This window comes from Maniola jurtina, chromosome 18 (assembly GCF_905333055.1).
Source record: "Maniola jurtina chromosome 18, ilManJurt1.1, whole genome shotgun sequence".
Lineage (NCBI taxonomy): Eukaryota > Metazoa > Arthropoda > Insecta > Lepidoptera > Nymphalidae > Maniola > Maniola jurtina.
This window is the reverse complement of record NC_060046.1, coordinates 11,464,064-11,482,972: the sequence shown is the minus strand read 5'-3', so window position 1 is coordinate 11,482,972 and position 18,909 is coordinate 11,464,064. Positions and strand designations below refer to the sequence as shown.

General features: G+C 37.0%; 1 long non-coding RNA gene across 1 annotated transcript; it reads right to left on the bottom strand.

Annotated features, from left to right (window-relative positions):
* Window positions 1-3,178: 3,178 nt before the first annotated feature.
* On the bottom strand, window positions 3,179-17,061 carry LOC123874203. The gene is made up of 3 exons (XR_006797853.1): window positions 17,048-17,061; window positions 4,983-4,994; window positions 3,179-3,295 (listed from the first exon to the last, which is right to left on the bottom strand). It is a non-coding gene; the product is annotated as an uncharacterized LOC123874203 (long non-coding RNA).
* Window positions 17,062-18,909: the final 1,848 nt, after the last annotated feature.

Here is an 18,909-nt window from a genome sequence, read left to right as displayed (position 1 = left end):
TATAGCTAAGAACACTCTCGATCAAGCCACCTTTCAAACAAAAAAAACTAAATTAAAATCGGTCCATTCGTTTAGGCGCTACGAGGCCACAGACAGATACACAGATACACAGATACACAGATACACAGATACACAGATACACACGTCAAACTTATAACACCCCTCTTTTTGGGTCGGGGGTTAAAAAATATAACCAGCAGCACCTACAAGTCAAGTGAACAGTATAATTGGCCGGGCGGGAATGAGTGGTGGCAGTCGATTAAACTCTCGAACAAATCCAAGTGAGTTCCGTACAAGTTTGATTCACCGACCCTAATCGGATAAGCTGTCCGAGGAACGTTTTTCATAATTTCCTTCGAGACTTCACACGAAGTTTTCAACTACTAGTCGTGTGAGTTGTTTGTGTTATTGTAGTCATACTTAGGTAGTTTTATTAATAAAATTGTTTATTAACCCCCGACCCAAAAAGAGGAGTGTTATAAGTCTGACGTGTGTATCTGTCTATGGCATCGTAGCTCCTAAACTAATGAACCGATTTTAATTTCGTTTTTGTTGTTTGAAAGATGGCTTGGCTTTATTTATTTTTATGTATAATAGTTTTTGATTTATCGTGCAAAATGCTGGAAATAAGTACCCGAGTACGGAACCCTCAGTGCGCGAGTCTAACTCGCACTTGGCCGGTTGTTTTTCAGCCCTTGCTCGTTACGAAGAAATCTCCTTTTCGATTAGTAATTACTCAAATTATCATTTAATTAATATCAATTATTTAAAGTAGAAACTTAATCCAATTTATCATCCCTGTCCGGTAAACACTTCACGCAACGGAAGTCAAGCAAGCTCCTCTTAATTGCAGATTAATGCTTTTTGTGGGTAATTTTGATATGCCATCCACTGACCTTGTACTGACTGATGATTACTTCTTGCTCTCGCTAAATTAAACTGAAAGTAACATTTTAAATAGGTAAATAAAAACGCTCTTGGTCAGGAAGGAATCTTGACCAGTCAGGGGTGAATTTTAATGGTATCCTGGGTATTTTTATTAACCCCCGACCCAAAAAGAGAGGTGTTATAAGTTTGACGTGTGTATCTGTGTATCTGTCTGTGGCATCGTAGCTCTCAAACTAATGAACCGATTTTAATTTAGTTGTTTTTGTTTGAAAGGTGGCTTGATCGAGAGTGTTCTTAGTTATGATCCAAGAAAATCGGTTCAGCCGTTTGAAAGTTATCAGCTCTTTTCTAGTTACTGTAACCTTCACTTGTTGGGGAGTTATAAATTTTTAATTTACACTTGTTCAGATACAAGTTAACCCCTGACTGCGATCTCACCTGATGGAAAGTGATGGCGTAGTGATGACAGCCAGGAAACTGGCTAAGTTTGGAAAGTGATGGCTCAGTCTAAGATGGAAACTGGCTAACTTGGAAGGGGTATTACAGTTTCATTAAAAACCAATAGGTACCCCTGAGCAGTTTCTACACGACATCGTTCCTGAACGCCAAATCACGTCTAAAATCGTGGCTCGTTACTACTAAATAGCCACGGCCGTAGCCTCCTACCTCCCAGGGTTCTCAGTAGTAGATGATGAAGCAATAAGAGAGTCTTTCTTCAGTTTCTTCATAAAAATTCTAGGTTCTAAAAGAATTCTGGGTATGTTAGTACTAGGTACAGCTATACTAGTAAATGTATGGTAGTAAGTACAGAAGAATAAATAATGTTACAAAGTAAAACCATCCGATCATAAAGTACCTAACAATACCTTGATCGTATATAATTTCTTAGAGTAAATGGAATAGACTTGGACTGGCCCGCATGTGCCCCATTTTCCGCTTTACCGACGAGTGAAACGTAAAAGATTCTTTATCAGCCGCCATCTTGTTTCGATCTATTTTTGGTAGAGATTCCCACTAATTTGACCATTAAAAAAACCGGCCAAGTTCAAGTCAGACTCGCGCACCGAGGGTTCCGTACTCGGGTATTTTTTCCGACATTTTGCATGATAAATCAAAAACTATTACGCATAAAAATAAATAAAAATCTGTTTTAGAATATACAGGTAAAGCCCTTTCATATTATACCCCACTTGGTATAGTTATCTTACTTTAAAAATTGAAATACATTTTGTTCATGAACACATTTTAATTTGTTTTTTTGTGAAGTAACCACAAATTCACGGTTTTCGGATTTATTTCTTTACTTGTGCTATAAAATCTACCTACCTGCCAAAATTCCAAGATTCTAGGTCAACGGGACTTGTACCCTATAGGTTTTCTTGACAGTCACGACAGACGGCCAGACAGACAGACACAGACAGACAACAAAGTGATCCTATTAGGGTTCCGTTTTTCCCTTTTGAGGTACGGAACCCTAAAAAAAGCAATTATTATTCTCTTATACTGAAATTTTTAGGGTCATTAAACTTTCGGCTTCAGATGGCCGAAATAGCGGTTACAAATTCATCTTCAGTAGAACACTATCAACAAACAGACAGTCATACCTAAAATAGGTAAATTAGTGAACATTCGGGACGCGTGCCGTCTGACGGAAAATTTACGCCTGCGTGAGTATATTTATGTGCCATTAACGGAAATAATTGTTTCACTCCTGAATCGAATACGTGACTTTAATGTGCTATGAAGTATGAACGTACCATCCACGTTCTTGTGCGGTTCCATTGAATTTGATTTCAGACTTCATTGCCTTTATTGTTATGTAAGTACCTATACATCATCATCATCAGCCTGTGGACATCCACTGTTGGACATAGGCCTTCCCTATAGAGCACCACCACAACCGGTCCTCAGCCTTCCTCATTCAGCCGCTTCCCGCCAGCCGCTTTATATCGTCGGTCCATCGTGCTGGAGGGCGTCCCACACTACATTTGATTAAACGCGGTCTCCACTCAAGGACTTTCCGGCTCTAAGTACCTATATAGATGTAAAATATCCCGAGCTAGTCACATAAATATACACACAACCTTCTTCAAAAAAGACTTCAAATAAAAAATTAAGAGTATTGTCTAGTTACAAAACGCGACGTGAGTAGGTATTTTCAAAAATGCTATTTGTTTCACGCCGCTTCGCTGCCTTCTCCGTATCGTGCGATAGAGAGAGTTGCAAGTCTAGTAGGCATTTGCCTACATTTTTGTCTTGAAATATTGTTTCGGGTGATAGGTAACGTTTTTACCCCCCAACGTTTACAATAATAGACAATTTTGGTCTCATTAGATTCAGTAAACCTTAATCTAGGCTCGTAAGTTTTATTTTTTAGTATTTTAGTTTGGGTTGATTAAAAAAAATGCTTAAGAAAGTTTTAAAGTCAAAATATGGATATTTAGACCGTAGTAACGTCTGAAATAAGCAATATTTTTTTTTAATTAAAAGGTACAATCATAGGTCTTCATTATGTCTGTACAACATTTCTAAAAATTATGATAATTGTACTATATTTACGGGGAGAAAAGCATTATCGCTTTTTGTATGATTTGCAACTAGACAATCCTCTTAAGTAGGTACCAAAGGATATTTTGAAAGATCACAACTTTTGTGTACGTCCCTTTAAACTTCGCGGAGGCTACAGAAATAAATATCCATTCTTTTCGTACGAAGAGTCATATATTAGGTTTGGAAAAATCCTTTTACTATTCAGGGATTTGTCTTCCGCCGCAAGTAGTGTGAGCGCGTGTAATAAGATCAGGCGCGGAAACTTGGGCGTTATATACTATCCGTCAGGGTTCACGGGATTTATCCTACTTATCCTTGTATTTTATGACTATGAACGCTTTAGGATGGCAGCCCTGTTTTACAAGTTATCAAAATCACACTTCACACTAATATTAAAAAGGCGTAAGTGTTTGTGTATGTGTGTATATCTATCTATACTTATAATAAAACTGTAATTGGATGATTTCTGTGCCTATATTAAATGTATTTTGAAATTTTTAATCGCAGTAAACATTATTATCGATAAGACCCCAAAACAATTTTTTTAATTTTTGTCTGTCTGTCTGTCTGTCTGTATGTGCGCGTATCACGCAAAAACTACCAAACGGATTTAAATGAAATTTGGTACAGTGTTAGCTGATACTTTGGATTAACATAAAGGTAGTTTTTATCCCAAGAAAGTTAGGGAATCTTCGGGATACAGGATCAAATTATTTGTCGATTTTACTCCATAACTCCGTCAAATTTTTAAACCGATTTTCAGTTCTTTTTTTTTATAAAGGTTATACTGTAATGTTTGTACCATATAAGTTTGGTGAAGATTTGATGAACAGTTTCGAAAATAGAGAACGGAACTCCTCAACGGGTAACAGCAAATCAATCTCGATCATTATAATACTAATGGCGTTTAAACATTTTTTTTGAAATACTAGTCATGCTAATATATTATGACTAATAATACTCCCCCTTTCCCCTCCAAATAAGCGTGAAGCTTGTGCTAGGAGTAGGTACGATAATAGTGCAACGGGTAGGGTTTGAACCGCTGACCTTTCGGAATTCAGTCCGCTATTCAACCGTTGAGCTATCGAAGTTTTGACTTTATATTGGTATAATGTCACCTTCGTCCTTTTGTCGTGTTTCCAAAATTTATTAGCGCGTAAATTATACTGTACTCACCACAAAACGTATTTCGATATTTCTATGTTAACACCAAAGTTTTGAATCGTTGATTTCGTACAAAAGATGAACCGATAGCAGGCTCTTTGATCTCTTCAAAAACAATGCTTATATTCTTGTATTAATATATTTGTTTGATGCCACAAAAGCGTTCACGATGGGGGGTCATTAAATATGTGATTATATTAGGAAGCTTTGTTTAAATTGTAATTGTGTTTTAATTGGAAAACAACAATTAAAAGATAATAAATACAGAATCATATTTCAGCTTGAAGAATATGATAGTATAAGCTATGAATCCATAAAACACCCTTATTTGATAACTACATAATATTATATATTATATACCTAAGTTGAGACTGTTATACAAAATACAATGACTGAACTGATTTGCCTGGGAATGAAAGTAGATCATACCCTGCATCAACACAAAGTATTAAGTACTTTTTATCCCGAAAAATCAAAGAGTTCGTCTGAATTTTGAGAAAACCTATATCCACGCGGACAAACTCGTGGGAATCTTGTATAATAATTAATTTAAATCGGTGCAAATTAATTGAAATCTGTGCAAATTAATTAAAAGTGAACACGAAAACACTCAATTGTAAAAACTAATTATACTGCAAAAGGAAAGGAACCTGGCGCTCTTTTTAAAATAGAAACGAATGTAAAACCTCATTTCTCTGCCGTGTTTTCTTTGACGCTGAATAAAAGGTGTAGTTAATTGCTAAGCTGATGAAAACTATGAACGTGCTCGGTGAAAGAATATTAACACTACATAATAGTACAGTATGCTATTATAAATTAAGGCCCCCGCCGCGCCGTGCTGAGATTGCTCTGTAACCCCCGACCCAAAAAGAGGGGTGTTATAAGTTTGACGTGTGTAATCTGTGTATCTGTGTATCTCGCTGTGGCATCGTAGCTCGTAAACTAATGAACCGATTTTAATTTAGTTTCTTTTTATTTGAAAGGTGACTTGATTGAGAGTGTTCTTAGCTATAATCCAAAAAAATCGGTTCAGTCGTTTGAAAGTTATCAGCTCTTTTCTTGTTACTGTAACCTTCACTTGTCGGGGTGTCATAAATTTTTAATTCACACTTGTGTTTGGACTAATTTCAGAAAGTACTGGACGGATTTTCATACGGTTTACACGAAAAAAGAAGAGGGATTAACTAAAAACCATCTGAATATCCAATACTGATTTTAAAATACCTTTTTAAAGAGGTATCATTCAAGAGGACAACTGTAATTCTAGTTCAACTCTCAATTTTCATGTTAAAAGGTACCCACTGCAAAACTTTTTTTTTTCAATATTAATTAAAATGCCTCTACACAGTGATAACCACTTTATATACCTATGCTTAAAAATTTTTCAGCATTTATGGTGTATGGTAAATGATGTACATACTTACGCAATTTCGCGTGGGTTTAGGTTTTTTAAAAATCCTGTGGGAACTCTTTGATTTTCCGGGATAAAAAGTATCCTATGTCCGTCAGTCGTCACCAAGTAAGAATCTGGATTGGATTGCATATTTACGATTTTACAGGACTGAAAATAGCCTATGTCTATCCCAGGGATGCAAACTATCCCTATCGCAAACGTAAAATCGGTTTAACAGACACACTTTATGGATTTTTAAAAGGGCTGTGACACACAGAATATGGAGAGACGGCATAACACACACAACTGGTCAATTGGACGAAATTCTAAGGGTTTTATGTTTTACTGCGGAACTGTAAAAAATGCTGAAGAAAAGCCTCGGTAATAAAAAGGCATTATAACACTTAGTAAAGTTTCTTGCACTTTCATACCCGTCAGTTTTTCTAAGTTAATTATACTTTGAAGACAGGAGCGGAAAGAACGCGGGCGTTAAATGATGAATAGTTAAATAAGTTAACTAGACTTTTAACTTAATTACACTTTTTTTATTATTACGCATCAGAATAGCGAGATAATTATAAGATTTTACATCGAAAAATGTAATAAGGCTTTGTGTAGACCGAATCTAAAAGATAAGATTTAATTTATAGATATATCGTTCTAGAATATTAGTAAAGCGAAGCGAAAAGACTCCATCTTCGGGCATACGTAAGTATAGTAATATCATATCATCACTTACCGCCAGTTAAGATCACACACAGATTCTGTATGATTCTAACAATAAGCCATAGAAACCAGTTTTTTGTTTTGGTTTCCGATATCTTTGGAACAGAAAACGTGTTAAATCTTTGTATCAAAATAAATCAAAGGATTTGCTTTGCCTCCTTATATCCCGAAGGCAAAAAACCAGGAAAAGAATATTAGTATCTATGGGACCGCAGAGGAAAATACACCATGAGAAATATCCTTTCAACAATTTATCCCTCCAAGGACAGAGATAAAATTTCAATTTGCTGACATGGCAGGACCGTAGCTAGAAGTAACTTTTGACTTACCGTCAACGAAACCTAAGTATAGGGTACTTCCCGTTGATCTGGAATCATGAAATTTGGCAGGTAGGTAGGTCTTATAGCACAAGTAAAGGAAATTATCCGAAAAATGTGAATTTGTAGTTACGTCAACAAAAAAAAATTTGTTAATGACTAAATAGTTAGCAGTTTCAAAGTAAGATAACAATCCCAAGTGGGGTATCATATGATAGACCTTTCCTTGTACATTCTAAAACAGATTTTTATTTATTTTTATGGATATAAATAGTTTTTGATTTAGCGTGCAAAATCTCGGAAAAAATGCCCGAGTACAGAACCCTGTGTGCGCGAGTCTGACTCGCACTTGGCCGATTTTTTAAGGTAGGGCGTTGATATTTTGAAGTACTACATTGTCCCACAATGGCATTCCCTAGCTACGGCCGCGTGATTCGGTCAGCGGATTTATTGCAAGAGTCCAGTCTAATATATCGTTTCCGGATCGAATCTATATCATTACAGGACAAACGGGACGTGGTTCCTGACATGTTCGACTTTATGCTTTGCTAGCATATTTCCGGTACTTTGGAGTTTTGAGCTTCGTCTACACTATCCTATTTCAAAACGATGGACCAATCTAGGGAAAATCTACATATTTTACAGTGAAAAAGACGCTGAGTATGTTAATGATTTAATCTTGTAATTACCTTCAGTGGACTGTATGTTCAACCGCAAGCTCCAAGGCACGGATATGTGTAAGCTCTGCAAAAACGATGCGGAAACACCCCTACACATCATCTGTCAATGTCAGGCACTAATGCATAAACGTAGTCTTCACCTAGAGAAACATATATACTTATATAGTATACTAGCTGATTCCCTCGACTTCGTCCGCGTGGATGTAGGTTTTTTCAAAAATCCCGTGGGAACTCTTTGATTTTCCGGGATAAACAGTCGCTTATATGCTAATCCAGGGTATAATCTATCTCCATTCTAAATTTCAGCCCAATCCGTCCAGTAGTTTTTGCGTGAAGGAGTAACAAACATACACACACACGCACACACACACACACACACACATACACACAAACTTTCGCTTTTATAATATTAGTGTGATACTACACCCGGAGGAGGCGAAAAACATGTCAGCCAAAAAGCTGCTGCTGTTCCTGGTGGCAATCAGTATTGGACGAGAACTGTAAAACGGTGGCGATCACAATAGATTCGCAAAGGTCAACGTGATATAGGGTCTGTAGGGTCCTGCATAGCCGCCAAATCAGCAAGGAGAAGAAGAACTATCTTCAGGAAACTTTATAAAGCCAACAAACTCAGTTATTTAAGTACCTACCTATATTTGGATGTTTAAAGTCATAATAATTTCGGGCATCAAGCTATCGCGGTAGAGATACTTCTAAATTCTATCGACGAAAACGCTAATCCATCTTAATTCAGAGAGGATAAGACATCCGAGAATACAACAGTCATTTACTCAACAATTTACTGCGAGTTATGCCGGTAAACATCTCTAAGCTGCAGATTTGATTTTACGGTAGGTACGGCCTATAAGATATTCCGGCCTTACATCTTATAGGTATCTACTGAGGACATACAGGTTGTAACCAGGTCGCTAGCGAAAACTTAACGTTATTTTTAGAAATTTTATAATCTCTGGTCTGGTCTCATGGAAGGTTTCGGCCGTGGCTAGTTACCACCCTACCGGCAAACATTAATATTATGATATAGAAATCTAACCATATTTGACACCTCTAGTTCGAACCCGGCAGAGGTTTGGAATTTTGTGATTTCTGGTCTGGTCTGGTGGGAGGCTTCGGTCGTGGCTAGTTACCACCCTACCGGCAAAGCCGCGCCGCCAAGCGATTTAGCGTTCCGGTACGATGTATAGAAGATGTGTAGAAACCAAAGGAGTATAGGATTAATGAAAACTGCCATACCCCTTCCAGGTTGGCCCATTTCCATCTTCGACTGCATCATCGGCATCATCACTTACCACCAAGTGAGATTACAGTCAAGGGCTAACTTGTATCTGAATAAAAAAGTTCCACTTGAACGCAGCCAGGGCGAGTCAGCTATGTATAATTCGACTAAATTAAAAAGACGTTCAAAGCCGTCGAGGCTCATTTTCGTCAACATAATCAACATTCCGACACGGTACTAGACTCCTTGTCTATAGACATTCGATAATTCAAAAGGGCCCTGAGAAAGCCTATTTGAATAATGTCCTTTTAGAATAGGTAGCGATCGATTTACATTTTATTGAGAAACCATCTAAGATAGGTATGTATCTCCATCTTTGTGATTCGGATGATGGGTTTTTAATTTATTCCTATAATAACTCAAAATTTAAAAAACCCCCGACACAAAAACCTCTATAAGGAAACTAGAAAAGAGCTAATAACTTTCAAACGGCTGAACCGATTCTCTTTGATTATAGCTAAGAACTTTCTCGATCAAGCCACCTTTCAAACAAAAAAATAAAAATAAAAATCGGTTCATTAGTTTAGGAGCTACGATGCCACATACAGATACACACATACACACGTCAAACTTATAACACCCCTCTTTCTGGATCGAGAGTTAAAAATAGTAGCGACCGCCCGCAAATTCACTCGAAAAAATATATAAGTATGCTCTTTATTTCCCAGCCTTATTCTTTTGTTTACATTCAGTACCTTCAGCTTTCTAGGTCCAAGGCTTTATAACCGCCTTTGCTAGGTAGGGTAGTAAAAATTTGCAGTAGGGTAAAGATTCATTTTATTAATTTGTAGCACTAAAAATAAACAAATCACATCCTGGAGTCCACTTCCGAGCTGCGCGCGTAATGAATGACGCCATTTCACTTTTCGCTCTAGTTTAATAAATGACCTATTTACGCTGCGGTGCTTTTTATTTCACTCTGACTTCAATAAATTGGCTTTTATGATAATAAGTATTTCATTTAGTCGTTTTACTTGAAAAAATGTTATTATCATCTCAACCCATTGCCGGCCCACTACTGAATACGGGTTTCCTTTCAGAATAAGAAGAGCTTAGGCCATAGTTCACCATGCTGGCCAAAAGCGTATTGGCACACTGCACACACCTTTGAGAACCCTATGGAGAACTTTCATGCATACAGGTTTCTTCTTGATGGTTTCCTTCACCGATAAACCAAGTCATATTCAAGAGGTGCTTACCTGGGATCGAACCCCCGACTCTCCGAATAGAAGGCGGACGTCTTAACCAGTGAGCTATCCACCACCTTTGCTAACTGGGGTAGTGGAAATTTTCATTTTATTAATTTGTAGCTAAAAAAAAAACGAATCACATTCTGGAGTCTACTTCCGAGCTGCGCGCGTAATGAATGACGCCATTTCACTTTTCGCTCTAGTTTAATAAATGACCTCTTTACGCTGCGGTGCTTTTTATTTCACTCTGACTTCAATAAATTGGTTTTTATGATAATAAGTATTTTATTTAGTCATTTTACTAGAAAAATGTTATAATTATCTCAACCCATTGCCGGCCCACTACTAAGAACGGTTTTTCTCTCAATTCTATCAATTCTACAATGTAGAATAAAATAAATACGCCATGAATATGCTCAGTGTATTAACAAAATTGGCATTCTTTGATGAGATATCGCCTACTCGTTTTTGGGCGCAGGTGAACACTTAGGCTTGAACGATATTTTTGAAAGAGCCATAAAGTCGTCGAGTTTGTATTTAAAAAGTAGAGTGAGCCACAAAATTATATCTGCCTTTATTAATAGCATAAAATCTATAGAAACGTGAAAGCGAAACGCTAACAGCAGGTAGCAGTGGTAAGCGGTGTGGTCTTATTAGTGGGAGGTCCCGGGTTCGATTCCCGGCAGAGGTTTGGAATTTCATGATTTCTGGTCTGGTCTGGTGGGAGGCTTCGGTCGTGGCTAGTTACCACCTTACCGGCAAAGCCGTGTAGCCAAGCGATTTAGCGCTCCGATACAATGCCGTGTGCACAAACCAAAGGTGTATAGGTTTAATGAAAACTGCCATATCCCTTCCAGGTTAGCCCGCTTCCATCTTAGACTGCATCATCACTTACCACCAGGTGAGATTGCAGTCAAGGGCTAACTTGTATCTGAAAAATAAATAAAAAACTTTTTGGAATTAGTTTTTTCACTCGAATCATGGTGTCGTTGTCAGTTCGCGGTAACACGGTTGTATGGACCGCGTTTTTTTGCGCCTCTTACGCATTTCAGCAACAAGCTACGTGTTTACCTTTTAAACAAACTAAGGAAAACTAAAATTATACGCTTGAAGTAAGTTACGTGAACGGCAGTTAGTAAGATTTTGAAGGAAACGAAGGTAAAATTTTACTAAATTTATTCTAGAATTCTTACATTTTAATCTTATCTAACATCTGCATCAATCTTAGATGTAGAGTTTTACATTATGACTATAGCTAATCTAACCTAACCAGAAACTGCGTCGAGGTGTGATGATAGAATGCACCTTTTCACATATCTCTCACTTGGTTAAAATCATCGATGGTTTAAATACTTTAACTAACAGCTAATCCATACTAATATTATAAATGTGAAAGTGTGTCTGTCTGTCTGTCTGTCTATCTGTCTGTCTGTCTGCTACGTTTTCACGGCCTAACCGCTAAACCGATGTTAATGGAATTTGGTACAGACATAGGTTACATCATGGGGAAGGACATAGGCTACGTTTTATCCCGGAAAATCAAAGAGTTCCTAAGGGATTTACAAAAAACTAAATCCACGCGGTCGAAGCCGTGGGCATCTTTTAGTATTAAAATATAGATCAGTCCTGATTAATTGGAGTCAATTGTAACAACGAGGTGAATCTTGCTGACGGTGCGCTGAACTCATGACTTGCTTAGCTTTTGAGGCTGGTTGCTTCCTAAGCGGTTTCAGCTATGTCGCAGTTGGAATATATAACAAGTGCGCTGCGAATGGCTACGAATAAACTTATCTCGCAAACGCAGAGAGCGTTTGCTATGTTATAAAATTTAGAACGTTTCTGAAGCACAGCTGGTGCCAAAGTAAGTGAGAGTCTTGATAAATGTATTGCTCATACGTCTTAGTAGTCCGTTGGCTCGCTAATTTTACGAAACAGTAATTCTCGAACGGTTTTAGAACTTTAGATATTATTAATGTTTAAAGTTACAACATCGACATTTTGTAAAGAATTTTAAAGATATTAGATACCTACCAGTTAACCCGCCCGGCTTCACTCGAGTTGAGTAATTCTTAGCTATAATTCAAGAAAATCTGTTCAGACGTTTGAAGATTATCAGCTCTTTTCTAGTTTTCTTATTAGACCAATACTATATTAGTATTTAGCCAAATTCTAATAAGGACAAATTCTAATAAGGCCATGGCATGGTAGTGCGTAATGTGTATATAGTACAAGAACCATTTCAATATAAAAAGCTTAAAAAGCGTGAAATAAAAATTTGAAAAACCTTGGCATAAAAACCCCTATAAGCTATAAGTAAATATTTAAATAGAATGAAAAAACATCACTCAACACGTGTGATGTTTAGTTAATATCCGCTATACTTACTTTCTACAATAGTAACAAAGATCATAATAAATTGTTTGATCCGATAAAGTACAAACCACTTATCACTTAAGAACTTCGTCCATTACTCTTCAACAATAGTCCAATTCATACTTTTGGGATGATAAATGACATCTTTTGGACAGTATAGAATAAATTACTAATGTCTGGTATACAATAATCTACTAACTTTTGTCCAGAGAACAGGGTATACAAGATGTTAAGGAACATGTTACCGAAAGCTTCGTGGATAAATTGTACCTATGCCTATAACAAAATCACAGTTACCACTTATCACGAAATAGACATATGATTGTTATGTAACTATAATGTAGGATGTCATTGTAGTTGTAGTTTTTAAGCACGCAATGTATCACAAACAATGTAATCACAACACTTCGTATTCAATGACCGCTGCCGCCCGCCAAAGCGTTATTGTGACACTTCTTAAACTCTTGGTAAACGTGGGTAAACCGGTGAAAGTTTTAATTTACATTGCTGTTTTGAGTTAATATCGTGATTTTATCATATTTTTTTTTAATTCAATAATAAGTTACGATAGATTACACAATTAATTCCATGTTGCAATGAGTTGAATAAAATGAAAAAAGCAAGCATCGATAAAATCATGCAAAAACCGATGAAAAACTTTTATGAATTATGATACATACTGAACTCAATAAGAATAATAATCTTGTGTTACAACATTTTTATAAGCACAATATTAGGTAGGTACATTCTCAATTGAAGCAGGATCTTGGTTTCTTACTCTTTCATTAGAACATTTCATTGAAAATCATTTCTCCACTCTGAACTCTGAAGTCATATATCAGAGAATTTCCTGAGAAACCTTAACAGTTCTATAGAAATCAACGACCTACTATTGTGTAAAATGTACCTACCTAATATTGTGCTTATAAAAATGTTGTGTTACAACATTTTTATAAGCACAATATTAGGTAGGTACATTCTCAATTGAAGCAGGATCTTGGTTTCTTACTCTTTCATTAGAACATTTCATTGAAAATCATTTCTCCACTCTGAACTCTGAAGTCATATCAGAGAATTTCCTGAGAAACCTTAACAGTTCTATAGAAATCAACGACTAAAGAGTGTGACTCTACAGCTTTTATAGACTGTAGATAGAGCCAACCAGAAAGCTGTTATATAAAAGACTAAGAAATTAAGTCCTTGCGCCCCGTTCACACGGCCACGTCCGATTCTTTTGGGAACTGTTTTTTGTAGGATCCGATTTGGTGGCTTTAAAAGTACTCTAATGCTTCACACAATCACACATGCATACTATGGTAGGATCCGGCAAAAAACAGATCCGGCTTTTGCTATCCGATTTTGCGACTACAAATCGGCCCAGTCATATTAAAAAAAATGCCGATCCGATTTAGTGGAACAGCACCAGTATTTCAATACGTGTTTTCAGCGACCTCTCTGGCGTAGTAGTGAGCGCTGTGGTCTTATAAGTGGGTGGTCCCGGGTTCGATTCCTGGCAGGGTTTGGAATTTTATAATTTCTAAAGGGTCTGATCTGGTGGGAGATTTCGGCCGTGGCTAGTAACCACTCTACCTTAGATTTCAACACTTACAACCAGGTGAGATTGCAGTCAAACTAACTTGTAACGTGTGGTTCACACAAGCATACAATTGTAAGATCCGGCAAGAATCAGAACCGGTGAGTCGAACGATAGGTGGCACGAACGGTTAGATCACGGGGCCAACGGGCCGGACGGCCGTGTGAAAACACTATCCGGTTTTGCATGATCCGATAAAAAGTAAAACTCGACGTGGTGTGAAGGGCGCATACCTTTTACACATGCAGTTTTTGGAGTCAGTTGTAGAACCACCAGTGGATCAAAGCGCTGGGACCATGGACACCATAAAAGCGTTGATTCAAGTAAGCAACAACGAGAACTCACTAAGCAAAAGTTTCTTTGCTACACCCCCTGTCTCTGGTTTACCCGTTGAAACATTGTTTGAAGAAAGTTGGCTAGTTCTAACTAAATTAAACCAGTTAGTGGCTTTCGCAGAGTAGCCAGTACAAGGTAACTTTGTATTGTTTGCACAGGTTTGTTGTAGATCAAAGTGTTCAAAGGCTGTAGGCGGTCAGGTATAGTGTGCGACAGGTTGAGATGGCAACCGGGGTGGGAACGCCCCGCTCACCCGCACAGCCCGCGCGCTAACCCGCTCCGGGTGAGCCCGATTGTCATCTCAACGTTTAAAAGCAACGAATCAAAGTTTTTTTTTTGCACAGATATACTTATAGACCTGGAGAGTGACATAGGCTACTTTTATCCTGGAAAATTGAAGAGCTGCCACGGGATTAAAAAAAAAATCAGCCAAGCGCGAGTCAGACTCGCGCACCGTGGGTTCCGTAATCGGGTATTTTTTCCGACATTTTGCATGATAAATCAAAAACTGTTATGCATTAAATTAAATAAAAACCTGTTTTAGAATGTACAGATAAAGCCTTTTTATATGATACCCCACTCGGTATAGTATTAACCTTACTTTGAAAGTTGAAAATACTAATCATACATTTTAATTTTTTGTGATATAACAACAAATTCACGGTTCTCGGATTTTTCCCCTTATGACGTGTGCTATAAGACCTACCTACCTGCCTTTCGTGATTCTAGGTCAACGGAAAGTACCCTATAGGTTTCTTGGGAGACAGGACAGACAGACAGACAACGAAGTGATCCTATAAGGGTTCCTTTTTTCCTTTTGAAGTACGGAACCCTAATAAACCTAAATCCACGCGGAGGAAGTCACGAGCACCATCTAGTCTAGTAGGTAGGTAGATACCTAATAAACCAACCTATCGTAATAATAATATCACCCCCTGTACGATAGTCTGAGGAAAGAGAAAGTTTACTCCCTCGTGAGCAATCTATTACATTATCTGGCGATCGCATATTATGAATAGCGCCATTACTATCACACGCTATTCATCATAATACAGTTATAGGTAGTCATCCAAATTGTTTTACTTATCTGTGGTAGTAATGTTATATTAAATCTATATCTATACTAGCATTATAAATCCGAAAGTGTGTTCGTTAGTGTATCCTTCCTTCACACCCTAACTAAGCAACCATCAACTTGATTTTCGACAAAGAGATAGTTGAAAACACGGAGAATAACATAGGCACTTTTATCCTGGAAAATCAATGTGTTCCCGCGGGATTTTTAAAAACCTAAATCGACGCGAACGAAGTCGCAGGCATCAGCTAGTCATTATATAAAAACTTTTGCTTTTGGTGTCTTTATAGTTTACAAGTGCTTTTGAATCGTCAAAACAATTTAGCATTGTTTTAGAATGTCCTTCCTACCGAGAAGAAACAGCAAGAAACTCGGCGGTTGCTCTTTTAAAATGTTCTATTTACAATATTGCGCCAAGTAAAACAAAATTGCAGTAAGGCGCATTGCTGGAGCGAACTGCGAGTCAAATCCACACTCTTTTATCATTTACATAATCTTTGATTGTGCAATTTATTAATTTAATAATTTTAGCATCAGTAAATTTAGTATCAGCAAATAAATAAATTGATTGATTGATTGATTGATTATTTTATTTAAGAGAGTTTTTTTTTTAATTTGTAAAGCCAAGTCTAAAGTTCATGGCAAATCTAAATTTAATACGGCGGATGAACAGACATACAGACCCACTTTTATTATTAGTATGGATTTGATATTAATTACATTTACAATAGCTTTCATATTGAAAACATTTCCAGTTAGCTAGGCTTTCACTCTGACATACATAAATATATTTTTTAATTATAATTGATGGATTACCATTGTTTGTTCGTTGATATTTGAATATTAATACATTTTCTATATTATTTACAAGTAACTTTTTTAATAAACACTTTTATATGAGTGAAAATAATATTAATTGGAACATAAGCAGATAACTGAATTGTGTCTACTTATTTTTTTAATCTCCTTTGATGCCTACAAGATTGCCGGGAAGAGATCAAAGCTGTGATAGCCAAGTGGTTAAGGCCTAATCGGAGTTCGGGGGTTCGATTCCGGGCACGCACCTCTAACTTTTCGGAGTTATGTGCGTTTTAAGTAATTAAATATCACTTGATTTAAACGGTGAAGGAAAACTTCGTAAGGAAGCCTCCATGCCTGAGAGTTCTCAAAGGGTTCTCATATAAACTACCGCTCTACAAAACATAACACCATTTTTAACCCCCGACCCAAAAAGAGGGGTGTTATAAGTTTGACGTGTGTATCTGTGTCTCTGTGTATCTGTGTATCTGTCTGTGGCATCGTAGCGCCTAAACGAATGAACCGATTTTAATTTAGTTTTTTTTTGTTTGAAAGGTGGCTTGATCGAGAGTGTTCTTAGCTATAATTCAAGAAAATCGGTTCAGCCGTTTAAAAGTTATCAGCTCTTTTCTAGTTACTGTAACCTTCACTTGTCGGGGATGTTACAAGTTTTTAATTTACACTTTTATTATTACAGTCTATGTCATTATTATTGAATTCATAACTACTCAAGATACTGCTTGAGTTTATATGGACAAAACTGAACACAAAAGCTATTTATTTATTGTAAAAGTACACAAACAATAATTTATTTATCCTACACCCGCCTAGTTTTGAACAAAGCCGTTTAAAAATAAACCAAAATTCATTTCCAAAATTCGGCGCTCATCAATCACTGCGATTTCGCAAAAAGGAACAATAAATATCGGCAGAAACAAAATAGCTTTTACGTTTTTTAGCCTAAAAATTTTTACTAAAAATTTCATTTTAGCTTTTAGTAGATTTACGTGAAAATTTATAGCTGAAATACTTAAAACTGAGTTGCATTGGACAGGGAATTTTTATTCAAAAATACTTTTAGTAATTTCAAGACTAGAATCACATATATTTATATCGAAAGAACCGAATGAAGGAACAAAAAATGCAAGAGCAATAATTCATAATACGAAAGTGTGTCTTTTTGTCTGCCTATACTCTATGCGTTACCTATTTTTTCACGGCCCATCCATTGAACCGATTTTGATTAAATTCGGTACAGAGATAGTTTCCATTTCGGAGACTGACTTAGGCTATTTTTTATCCTGGAAAATAAGAGTTCCCACGGGATTTAGATAGTTTAATCGATGTCACGGCCATGATCTAGTTTTACGCAAGCTGCACTACCCTCGAAACAATAAACCACTTTACAAATACCGGAAAAACCACGTGGCGAAGTCACCAAATAATAAGAAAGGAATGAAAAACTCAAAGCTTTTATAAACAAAAACTGAAATAATCAAGCTAATATTTACATACAAGGCGTTCATGGTCGCCGCTTTGCAGTACTAATTTTTATTTACAAAGCTCAAACCTATTAAAAACCTTAAACTTATTCTCGTAGAGTTGATTTTCGTTTGTGGGTAGTTGTAAACTATAATCCAACAGGTCAAACTAATTATGAACTTTATATACATGTTACATTAAGGTTGTATTTTCTTTGTGATCGTATAATCTAGACTGCAATAGGTTGTATCACACGTGTTGACCTCAAAAGTAGGGCGCAATGAGGGTATGTTTTGTTTCCGAGTCGGGAATGAAAGTCGGTGTTTCTTTTTCGACTGTACGTGGTTGATCAAAGATAATGCGCTTTTCTACGGATGACATTTTTGGGTGTAACTTCCTGATTCAAAGTCAAAAAGTTTATTTTGGAATATACACACTAAGTACACTTATTGAATAACAGCGATCAATTTTACAAAGAGATAATCCATATTATATAATATTATAAATGCGAAAGTGTGTCTGTCTGTCTGCTACCTTTTCACGGCCCAACCGTTTAACCAATTCTGACGAAAGGTACAGGGTTAGCTCATATCCCGGGGACGGACATAGGCTAATCAAAGAGTTCCCACGGGATTCCTAAATACCCCTCCGCTTCACCGATTTGCATGCCGAACCGAGGTAGCTTGTGTCCCTGCAATTAACACAACTTTTTATCCCGGAAAATCAAATAGTTCCCATGGGATCTTTAAAAACCAAAACCCACGCGGACGAAGTCGCGAGCATCCTCTAGTCTAGTATAATATCACATGGAAATCATATTCCACTTTTAAAGTCAGTGTATGTTATTTCAAAGGTAACATTTTGTGAGCGAATCCTGAATCACAGCGGTTCGTATATCTGAATCTTTCACGTTCAACCGACGACATCCGTCGCATTTACATTCCCTGCTATGCATTATTCCAATTCGCAATCTGGAACCGTTTGTTCAATCTAGCTTTAGTTATCTATGTTGAGATGGCAAACGGGGTATGAGGCGGGGGGGTGCC